Source organism: Nothoprocta perdicaria, unplaced genomic scaffold (assembly GCF_003342845.1).
Source record: "Nothoprocta perdicaria isolate Ctin4 unplaced genomic scaffold, notPer1 scaffold_183, whole genome shotgun sequence".
In the NCBI taxonomy this organism is placed as follows: domain Eukaryota; kingdom Metazoa; phylum Chordata; class Aves; order Tinamiformes; family Tinamidae; genus Nothoprocta; species Nothoprocta perdicaria.
This window is the reverse complement of record NW_020455016.1, coordinates 844,784-853,210: the sequence shown is the minus strand read 5'-3', so window position 1 is coordinate 853,210 and position 8,427 is coordinate 844,784.

The following is an 8,427-nucleotide window of genomic DNA, read 5'->3' as shown; positions in this document are numbered from 1 at the left end:
CGCGGCCCGTTCCGGCCCGGCCCGGGGCGGCACCTCCGCGCGGGACCCGGACACAGGCCGCGCCGTCCGCAGGGGCCTTTTGCTGAGGTTGTGTGGCATTTGTTGTTGTAATTATTCGTGCTGTTGTTGTTGTTATCATTGTTATTTTCTACAGTGTAAAAGTAAGATTGGTTAAACTGGGGTGGGTGGGTTTTGCTGCGCCGTGCATGCCAGAGGAATGGCACCTGTCACCCCGAGGGGAAACACGTGCACATTCCCACATGGAGTTTAATCCATGGAAAGGAAAGGAAAGGAAAGGGAAGGGAAGGGAAAAGGGAAAAGGGGAAAGGGGAAAGGGAAGGAAATTGCCCCCCTGCTTAGCTCCAGGGGCCAGTGCGAGAGCCGCGCTGCACTCCTGTGTTTGGCCGTGACCCTTGCTAATAACCGTACTCAGTAATTCACTCCTGAGCCCGTGATGCTGCGGTTCCCTCTCAGGGCGCCTTGCTTAGGGGCGCCGAGGAGGGCGCAGCGCGAGGCCGCCAGCAGCCTCGAAACTCGCACGCGTCCGCGGGAGAGCGGCGGCCGACGGAGGAGCCCCAACTGGACACGCAAATACAGCTTCTCCTTACTGCTCTCCCAGCTCCTGAGCGGGGCGCCTGCCGGCTTGGATGTGGTTTTTACAGTTTAGGAGCCCTCTGTGGGYTGCGCTTCCATTAGTGTCTCCAGCCTCTGTGAGCACCCACCGGCTTTTATCATGTAGGACACCCTGCGGCAGGGAGCGCACCCCAGGCCTGTTGGCAGGATCCCCTCTTGGCATGTGTTTAAGTTGGGATTTATTCGCTCCTCTGCCGCTCTTGCCTTGGAAGAGAGAGAGCAGCGAGTTCCCGCGCGGCCGCTCCCKGCCATGTTCTTCCGTAGGGCCCTGGAGCAGACTGGGCAGAGCGGAGCTCCCTGGATTCCCGTTCCGTGCCYGCCGACACATCCCACCGGCCTCTGCACGGAAGGTGCCGCAGAGCTGGGCCGGGCCCGCAGCCTTTCTCCTCCTGAATGTCCAGAGCACCTCTCTGCTTCCGTGCGTTTCCCTCAGGGTTGGTACAAGCAGAGGAGTCGTTGCACTTAGGACAGAAATCTGTCGTCATCAGCATTGGCTGTTTACACTTCACAGGCTGTTTTACATAGGCTGTTTTAGAGAGCATCGTATATAAGGCATCACCAGTACAAAAATGTTTTTCTTTTTTTCTTTAGCATATAGTTATTTTACAAAATGTTTTTCATCTAACAATCTTAGCTTTCCCACCAAATGAAAACTATTTTATGTGCTTGCTATTTTGAGGCTAGCTAGGATGGGACTGAAGATACCATCCAATAACCTTTGTGGAGTTTGCTTGGTGTGTTTCTCGGGCAGCTTCGCCAGCCAATTATTCCCGTTTCCATAGCGAGCAGTTTTTGATGTCTTTACCGTTCAACACACATCCTGTTCAGGGCTGTCATTAGCTCTGTTGTCTTTTTTTGTTCTGCGTAGCGCCAAGCACTTTGACAGAGTTCAAATCAATACTAAATAACAATGGGGTTTTTTTAGCTTTATTTCCAGGTTTAGCTGTCATGGATGAAAGTGCCAACTGATCAGAGGAATGCAGCTCTTCTTTCCCCTGAGCTTTGCAAAGCTTAGTGTCTTACAGTATCTAGGCAAGCTTTAATTTAGAATTTAGTCTAGAAACCTCCACATCCTGCAATAAAGTGCTCTTTTCTAATGGCAGGAAGAGCTAGTTATTATGAAATGCTGGAAACAAGCAATTAACATCCTTCACGCTTCAGATTAGTTTTAATGCAGCAAAAGAATTCAGTGCAAGAGTCAAAAGTATTCTACAGACACTAAAAATGGGGGGGGGGGGGAAGTGCTCAATCTAATTTCACAGGAAAACCAATAAAAATCCTGCTGGATTAGAACAATTATAATGCATCTTAAACTGCTGGTGGGGTATGTGAAGTAGTGGTGGGTCTCGTCAGGAACAGCTGGACGGTGGAATGCAGCTGTGCCCCGAGAGGCTCCCTGCGGCCGGAGCCAGGGCCCAACCAGGGCCGTGYCGGGGCTGTTACTCCCTTGCAGGATGCAGAGAGGTCAGTCTCGTTCTGAAAATCGCATCGAAGGGTTTATGTTCCAGGTAAACCATGGGGGTCACATCTGTACTTCAAATTATTGGGTCCCATTTGTATGTTTTCCTTAGAAGCCTTCAAGGTTTCCTTTTCTTTTTCTTACATGAAAAGCTGAAACCCTTAAGGTAAGGACATGATTCCAGAACTCCTTAGAATGGGTTTATTGTGTATATTGCTTTGCCACTTACCTGCATAAGGCTGAAGGCAGTATGCCCTTCAGGTAATATTTTGATAGAGGGAAAAACAGGTAGAATAATTCCACATGTCATTTTCTGAGGGAAATACTTGCAGAACCATTCCTTTGAGCAGCCCCTTTAATAAACAGCAATGTCAGGGCCTTGAGAATATAGCCATTTCTGCATGCATCAGTTTAGTGCAGACTTCTCTGCCGGGCAGGGTGCAGCTTAAGGTGTCCTGGTGCATCACGTATTTTTCAATTTGCAGTCCTAGGTATGCAAACCAGCAGTACGATTTGTACCCAATGAAGTATCATCACTGGGCTAATGTCAATGTGTGTTTTGTAGCATAAGAAAAATAAGCAAATAAAAATTAAGTTTTCTTTTTTCCCTTCTTCTCTATTCATTGTTTGAAGACTCATTTTTATAAGGTTTGGCAGTTTTTCCCTAACTGCTTGTTAGGCTCCACTTGTTAAAAATTAAAAGATGCTGTCTCAGAATTGCTGACAAAAGATAAAAGCAGTATCTGCTGTGTTATCAAGACCATGTTTCTAGCGCCCACGGCCCTTGCAGTTAGATTCTAGTTCAGAAACCTGGCAAGGAAACTGGCCTTGAGGAAAGAAGGGGGGGGGAAAAAAATAAAAGACTTGAAAATTAAAAGACAAACTACAAGCCAAAAGTAAAAATGAGCTAAATCGATATCACAGAACTGCATTTCTCTTTCAGCAATTTAGCAATCAGTAATAGCCTGTAATTACAGACCTGTTTTCATGAATTACCCTTCATATTCTTTCTACTTTTCCAAACCTAAATGTTCATCAATATCTAAGAACCTCATTTAATTTTTAAAAGGGAGAATAAAACTTATCTCTGTGCTTATTACAGATGTCTGAGTTGAGTCAGAAATTGTTTTTTTAACTCTTGTAAATTTTTGGCGATTTCCCAAAATATTCAAGAAGTAAACAGCGGGCTTTACAACACAGAAATCAACTTGAGGGACCTATTGGAGAAAGAACAGGGGTAACATTTCCTAGCAGTCTGGACAATGACTTTGTCCTCTTCATTATTGGGAGATACAGTCGTTATAATATTTAACAGTTTTCTTGTAATTGTCCAGTGTTTTGCACTTTCTTAAAAAGAAAAAAGATGCTGAATTAGTTAATCCATTAGTCACATCATTCCCTGACATGAACAGGTGGTATTTCTGGCCCAAATGTCCATTGATGTTACACACTGTCCAGTGCATACTGCAATAAAGTCTGAACTATGACTTTTTGTCAGCTATTCTTACTACTTGCAAACTTCAGCTCTGCTTGGCCTCTGTGTTCACCTTTTGCAGTTTTGCTTCAAAACMTTTAGCCACAAGGGAAATAAGTAAAGTTTTAAAATTACCATCTCCCACATAAACATAGGTTGTTATAGTGKGGTAAGCAATAGGCAAAACAACAATAAAAAACATATGGAAGCAGAGAAGGGAAGGATTACGCTACTCAGTGCTCAATAAACAGCCATTCATTAAAAGGTCTCACTCAGATACAAGTTGTCTTTTCTGATAAAATGTAATGACTAATGATCAGAAGACCTGTTTTCTAATATGTCTTCTAATATGTCTAATAACAGAGCTACACTTGTAGTGCATCCCTGTAATACCTGTAGTGTACACTGTAATTACATTGTATTTCATAAAATAATATTCAATTAAGCAAGAGAAAAAAAAAAGCAGAATGAATTCCTTATAGCATCTATCCTCACATACTCAGTATCTGCACTTATGGAACATATGGGGAGGCTTTGGACTTCATTCTGCTCAGATTAGGAATTCTGAACTTGGAATGACCCTTATTACTGGAGCACTGGAATATGCAACTAGAAGAGCTGTTACAGACTCGGGACTTTTCAGCCTAGAGCAGATAGGCTGGGGCTAGATCTTACCTGTGTCTGCTGGGACAGTGGCCAAGCTCTTCTCGGGGGTGCCCAGTGATGAGATGAGAGGCAGCGGAGACGAAGTGAAACACGGAAAATTGTGTTCGAGCAGAAGAAAAGCCCTCTTTGCTGTGGGGAATATTGAGAACCGGAACAGGTTTCCCGGGGAAGTCACGGAGCCTCCATCCTGGGAGATACTCAGAACCATAAGGGACATGCACRTGGGCAACGTGCTCTAGCTGACCCTGCTTGAGCAGGGATGCTTGGACCAGACAGTCTCCAGAGGCGCCTTCCAACTGCAGCTATCCCGTTATTCTGCTGATGTAACAGCTGATTCCCTTGATTCCCATCGCTGGGAGTCTTTAGCAGGTAACAGCTGCGAGAAAGTGCTGAAAATAAGTGACTCAGCTTTGGGATTCTAAATACATTTCTTATAGTGAGAGCAAAAGAGTTTGGCAATTGAGAGCAGAAACACAAAGAGAAGAATTAGGTATTTGTCACTCCACTGAAGTTTAGAAAATAAGAAAATACTGTCTAGCWGTCTCCTCCTTCTCTGACATGTGTATCATTCCCCATGCTTCTACTTGCACCTGCTCTGCCAGAATAAGGAATGGGGCTCTGCTAAGAACGAACTAAAACTGCACTTGAGATCTCCCATCTCTCTCCTACCGCAGTTCAGAGAGAGGAGACTAAAACGGCAAAGAAGAATGCAGAAAAGGAGGAAAAGCAGCAGAGGGGGGCAATGGCTTCCAGCTCCACATGTTCCAAAACTTTCCCACCTGGAGATGAACATATGTGCCTGTTTTCCCCCCTTCTTCAAAAGATGACAAACATACGACTGAACCCCGGGATGTAATTTAAAAAAAAAAAAAAAAAAAAAAAAAAGGATTAAACAGGTGTGTTTAACTGGCCCTATGTAAAGCACTAAGAATCGTATTTGGCAGCTGTGAAAAGGGATTTTCAAAGCATACACCAAATACATTTTCAGACGACCCCATTCCCATCCTTTGTGCATGATTCCACAGGGCAATTCTTCACTGCAGGACATGTGTAATGTTCCATCATCTTTTGGCCAAAACATGAGAGRATAATAGAGGCAAATCTAGTGGTCAGGTAGTCAATGCCACTAAGAGGCAGAAGATACCAAGTTCTCTATGCTCATTGCATCCGAGCCTCCTAGTACTTTTGAGTAAATTACTCAAGCTTAGCAGGCCACAACTGCACTTGAAAATTGCACCTAAACGGTGTTGTCTAGAAGAAAGAACAGGAATTCTCCAGGTCCTTAGCAGGACCTTTTGTCCTTTTGTGACAAAAACTTAGCAGGTCCTTTTGTGAACTGATTTCTTATATGCATAATTACTATTCTGTGTCTAGAATGGTGGCTTAACTTCTCTGCAAGAACAACTTTCTTTTTGGACTCATTTAAACTCTTTTTAGATGCGCTTCCTCCACCAAGCCATAATTGCTGGCTTTGCTTCTTACACTGCCAGGAAATTGTTAGCTACCTGTCCTTGCTGGCAGCAGCTCRGCTTCTGTAATAGTAATACAGAGAGATAACAGTAAAACAGCCTGTAACTCCCAAGGTGTTGCCAACAATTTAGGATAGGTGTTTCCAGGCTAGTGCCACAGTTATGCAGTGCCCTCGCAATCAGAGTTCACAGGTGCAGAGATGCTGGGAGCATTACCTAGAGGCTGCTGTACTCACSGCATTTTACATACTGCAGATCTCAGCCTTTCCAGGCTTATGTTGGGAAGCAGAGCAAATCACATAAACAGAAAAGCGAGGGGAAGAAAAGCACAGGAAACGTGCRTGTGTCTTTGGAAGGTAAGCCCTGCAGAGCTGGTCCAAAGAAGCAGGATAGAGCGGGTTGAACATAGGCTTAGTCTGTGCTATGGAGGATCTGCTCTACCAGGRGTGCTGAGACAGACCACAGGAAATAGCTGCCCGTGCGCCTTTGAAAATCCCACCCTGGGTATTCAGGGACTAAACGGATGACAGCAGCAGGAATAACTSAAATAGTTGGATGTTAAGGTCCTTAGTCAGAGCCCGTCACTTCCTCTGTTCTGTGCTGTAGTAAGCAGCGCATTAGCGCCTAACAAACAGCCGTAGCAGCAAGCCCGAGCATTTAGACACCGTGAGTCAGGGCAGCCTAAATGAGGGGATTGCTGACGAGACGCGGAGCGCCGCCGCCGTTCTGCCCCTCCTGCGTCAGCCTGCGCTCCGCAGGAGGCTTCCTCTGCTTCGAGCCGAAACGAAACGCGAGGTTCCCGCATCACCACGTAAAGGAAGGGGGGGAAAAAGGGCAAGAAATGGACAAAAACGTGTGTTAAGAGCGAGCGGAGCCCCCGCGGGTGCCGCTGACGCGCCCCGAGGAGCCGTTGGAGCCGTTGGTGCCGCCCCTCAGCGCGCCCCGCCCCGCGGCCGCCCCCGCCGCCACGGCGGGGAGCGGGGCCAAGCGCGGCAAAGTTGCTGCCGTTTGCGCATCGTCTCCCTGCCGTTGCCGCTCCTGTTCCCGGGCAAGGGGCGGAAGCGGCGGCCCCGGCCGCTTGGCTCCCTCCCCGGGCGGGAGGCGGCTCCCGGCGCGGGGCAGGCGGGGCCCGGCCGGCACCTCAGGGCTGAGCGGCGGGAGGCGGCGCCTCGGCCGCCAACGGCGCTGTTGTCTTGACAACTGGGCTCACCGAGTGTAAAAGAAGGAAAAAAAAAAAAAGAAAACAGAAGGGGAAAAAAAAAATAGCGCTTTAAATGGCAGGAACACCTTTCGCTCCCGCGGGCACGCCCCGGCGGGAAGGACGAGGGAAAGCCACCCCTTTAACGCGCAGAGAGGAGCGGCGCAGCCCCGCGCCACGTTATTTGAAGGGGCCGGAGCTCAGGGCAGCTCCCGCGGCTCGTCCGCACGGCGCCGCCCCGGGGCAGCGCGCGGTGTCCGGGGCCGGGCTGCTCCTCACGGCGCCCGCCACGGCCGCCCCGCGGGGCTCGTTCCGCTCGCGGAGCGGGCAGCGGCAGGGCACGCAGGGGCGCGTCCCGCCCGCCTCAAGCCCGCGCGGAAGCCGCGGCTTCCCCGTGTCGTTATCTGCGCGCCTGGCCGCCCCTGCGCAGGCGGGCGCGCGGCGGAGCCGCTGCCGAGGGCGGCGAGCCGCAGTCTGCAGGGGAAGGCTCCGCCACGCCATTGGTCTCCGGGCCGGCGCGCTGCCCCCTCCTCCTGGTTTAAAAGCCGCGGGGGGAGGGCGAGGGGGAACCCGCTGGTGTCTTAAAAACCCCACGCCATTCCCGTGCCTTTTTAACCGAGGCTTCCCGCTGCCTGTGCGGGTCTGCAGGGGAGCGCGCGGGCGCCACCCGCCTAAACGAGACCTCCCTTTTTCAAGTCGAGCCCAGGAGCGTGGGGGTCGGGAGGGGGTGCACGCCACCCCACGCCGCACTTACGGAGGAGCTCCATGCGCCAACCCCGCGGCCCGCTTCCCACCCCACGAGCCGCTCGCCTCTGCCCGGCCTTCCCCCTCACGCCCACGCGCGGGGTTCCCCTCCATGGCAGGGCCCTCCCGCCGCCCAGCGCGCTCCGCAGGCGGGGGGCGCCGCGGGCAGCGAGCGCGGCCAGCGCGCATGCGCAGCACCCCCGTGGCTTCCTGGGAAGTGTAGTTCCAACCCCGGCCCCCCCTCCAGGGCGCCATTTTCTGTTGGCACTGCCTCCCTTGCGCATGCGCCGCCTCCTCSCCTCCGGCACGCTGGGGCCGGTCTCCCAGGCAGCGTAGCCGCCGCTGCGCCCGCCCTCGCGCAGGGCCGCGATTGGCCGGCAGAGCGGCGGGGAGGGCCACAAGCGCCGAGGCGATTGGCTGCGACGGCTGTCGCTCGCCGCGGGCATGATGGCTGCGTCTGTCTGCGCCGGGAGGGCGGGGGCCGCGCTTCCCCTCCGCCCCCGGCGCGGCCCCGCGCGGGGAGGCGGCGCGGCCGCCCCGCGTGAGCGCGCGGCCGCCTCCCCTGCCGGCCTGCGGAAATAATAGCGTAAATAAGAATGAATAAATAAATAAATAAATAAATTGACAAAAAGAAAGAAAGAGCGAGCGACTCCGCAAAGTTCCCGCCGCGCGCCGCTCCCGAGCCCCGCGCAGGGGAGCCCAGCTCGGGCTGGGGGAGCGGGGAAGGGGCGGGCGGGCGCCGCGGCTCCGGGCGCGGGGGGAGGGCGCGTGTGCCCGGTGTGTG